The following is a 3,389-nucleotide window of genomic DNA, read 5'->3' as shown; positions in this document are numbered from 1 at the left end:
ACCGCAGGCTAAGTAAATACTCACCTGCTGCCTTCCTCCGGGGTCTTCTCCCTTCTATAAATGCCCTAATCCCTTATTTCTCTCTAAGAACATCAAAGAGGGAAATGCTGACCAGTGCAAATAGTACCTCTTCTTCAACAGAGTTCGAAGAGTAGGAGGAGTCCTGAGGTACGGTTCCAGATACTTTTGAATGGAAAATGGATAAAGCCAATACAGTTTTATATTTGGGGTTAAATGTGCATCTGGACAGCTAAATTACAAGTTTTGACTTAATTCAAGTGTAATAGGAGCACCAGCTGTCCCTTAATTGGAGCCCCACAATAATAAATGCATGCTTTTATTTAATTTTACAGAGACAATTGTAGTTGATAACACGCGCATAGGCAGGGTCCTCCGTGACAAGCTCATAGGGATTCACGGCTGCTTTCCTGCCTTCCACGGCTTCACCCTAGGACAGAGTTCTATATGCTCTGCAGAAAGTGCAAAAACATTGCAGGAGATATTTAAGCAGCGGTTAGGTTAAGGAGTGGAATGAAGTCTTAGGCTGATTATACTTTGTAATTCTGCCGAACTGATCCAAATGCAACTCTCCAGTTAATATCAGGCAAGAAATCAATCTCTGTTTGTAAAATATAAGAGAAGAGGATCGGGATCCTAATGGTTGGGAGGAGAAGACTGGGTACAAACTGCCTTTCAAATAATTGAGAAAACCCCCAATGGCTTTTGGCAAGTATTGTGAATATCATCAGGACAGCATCTGACACTTTGTAATAACGGAGAGAATCCTAGTGTAAGTGAAACAGAGAGGTGTCTAGTTATTTGAAAAAATGGAATAAAGATTCTTATTCTTACCCACCTCCCTCCACTTGCCTTCGGACTTGCCAAGTTGCCTACACTATAGTAAAAGTCCAATTTGTCTGACACAGAGGAAGGGGGCTGTGATAGCATAGCAAGGTGTTGGCCACCACAGTAGGCTGGAGAGAAAGGCAAGGCCAAATTATATAATGTTGTACCGGATGATCTATCAAATGAGGAACTGTTATCACAAAGCGTCAACAAAGGAGTCTTTATACTAAACATAACTTAGGTCAACACAGGTTCTCTTACCTCTCTCTGCCATTGCAAACCACATCTCCTGTGGGACACTTAGGGTTCCTCTAGTACACAAACTGGCTCAATTTATCACTACTGAGTTGCTGAAATAGTTGTTTTATCACAAATTTCAGGCATACCTAGGTTAATTTGCTAGTTCTTGGGATAATACAACTTCAACATGATCACTTGCTTGAAATTTCTGGCCAGTGGAAATTGCAAAAAAGACTTTATTATTGTCTCTTTCCCATACTGGAGGAAAGAGGAACCTCATAATCAAATTTTAGTCTGGCAAACTTTCTTTTATCCAAGGTAGCAGAAACTCCACAACCAAAGCTAGGCAAATTTCCATGCCACCAAGCCACTGGGGAGTATTTTCAAAGGCATTAGGAAACTACTATTCCCTCCCCTTGGCATTTTTCAAAGGCCCATTTGCTCTCCGGGGTGGATTCACCTTGGAATTACTCTCCACTTTAGTAGAGTGGTTAGATCTAGCCAACATTTTCTATTCTGTTCTTCTCCTTAGGCATGATTGGGGGCATGACTCAAGAAAAAGAGGCTTTGTGTATTGACCAAGACACTAGATGAGTTCTTACAATAATGTATGTGCATTATAGTCTCTGAACACTTAACCAGTCCCCTGTTGCATTTGGGGAGCATCTCAGAACCACTATGCCGCTAGATCTTCAAAGGTCAGTGTCTCGCTACACTTAGATTTGAAATTTCAGCCCTGTCCGCCATCCCAGGCAGTCAAATGTAGGTGTGTAAGCAAACAGTTAAGCACACCTGAAGTACATGCTTCCTGTGTTCTAACTACATCTTAATTCCTGAAATGAACACTTAACGCCTAAAAAGGTAAAGGTAAGATTCTGAGTAAAAATGCAGCAACTTCTCAAGTAGCATGTTCTTCCAGTAAATATAATTAAATTTGATGCAGGAAAGAATTTTCAAAATCATATAATGGTTTAGTGGCAAAAGGATTAGTGCAATCCACCACCAAACGAATGTTGCTGAGTGTTTAAAGATGTCAGATGGGTGAAAAGTTAAACTGTCCAATAGATCGGTGAACCTGGGTTAGAGGAGTTTTTGCACTCTTTTTGGTCGCATCCACCCCCCCCCCCCCCCCCCCGCCCCAGGTGGGATCATGCTATGGACAAAAGAAGAAAAATCTCTCACCTTTTTTAGTGCTCCTAGAATGAACCTCAGGAGTATCAATATCAACAATAGTACCATTTCCTTCTATTACCCTGTGTTCTAGTGATGTCCTGCAGGTTAGGTTCACTACAGCATTCATAGCCATTCTATACAGATGCCTCTGGCCATTTAAAGGTGAGTCCAGAGCTATAGACAATGTTTTTTCGTTCATTTCTGAAAAGCTTTTCTCATTCAGAATTCGAAATTTGGAACAGGAAAGTTTCCAGCTAAACAGAAAACAAGCAGAATCTGGTTTTTAAAAGGTTTAGGTGATCAAATAAATGTTGGCTTCAGAGGTAGCCCCTTTGTAAAAATAAGCACACTGTATCTCTGATAGAAGAAACTTTAAGTCAATCCAGTAATTAGCTAGATGCCGAAACAATTGCAAGCACAGATAATAAAAAGCTAAAGTGTGAAAAGCGTGTACAGTGCCTGGCATGGAGTGGCTCCACACTGAATAGTAGGGTTTGGAATAGGCCCTGTTTTTCTTTTTTTGTAAATTCTTGCCTTTTGTATTATTCCTACCTTTTTGTATCATTTCTCCCCGTATCATTCTCAGCACATTTTCCTCTGTGGATAATTTTAAGAAATATACCATACTTTTCAATAATCAAGGATAATTTGTATAATATATTCTTCAAAGGCTTAGGGGAAAAAAACTCACCTTGTAAATCCATCAGACCCAGGTGTGTTTTCAAGGATGTGTTTGTTTAATATAGGTATACCTTTTTGTATCATTTCTCCCCGTATCATTCTCAGCACATTTTCCTCTGTGGATAATTTTAAGAAATATACCATACTTTTCAATAATCAAGGATAATTTGTATAATATATTCTTCAAAGGCTTAGGGGAAAAAAACTCACCTTGTAAATCCATCAGACCCAGGTGTGTTTTCAAGGATGTGTTTGTTTAATATAGGTCCTGTTTTCTTCTGTGTTAATCAGAATATGTCCAGAGAATTCTGAAAATTTTGTCCAAGTGGGAAAACAAAATCCAAACCCTGAGTTTCAGAAATTTTCATGCAACCTGACAGTTGTTGATCAATTTATTATCTATGCTTGCAATTGTTTCGGCATCTAGCTAATTACTGGATTGACTTAAA

The sequence above is a fragment of the Tupaia chinensis genome, unplaced genomic scaffold (assembly GCF_000334495.1).
Source record: "Tupaia chinensis unplaced genomic scaffold, TupChi_1.0 Scaffold140308_1, whole genome shotgun sequence".
Taxonomy (NCBI): domain Eukaryota; kingdom Metazoa; phylum Chordata; class Mammalia; order Scandentia; family Tupaiidae; genus Tupaia; species Tupaia belangeri.
Note: the sequence above shows the minus strand (reverse complement) of the source record.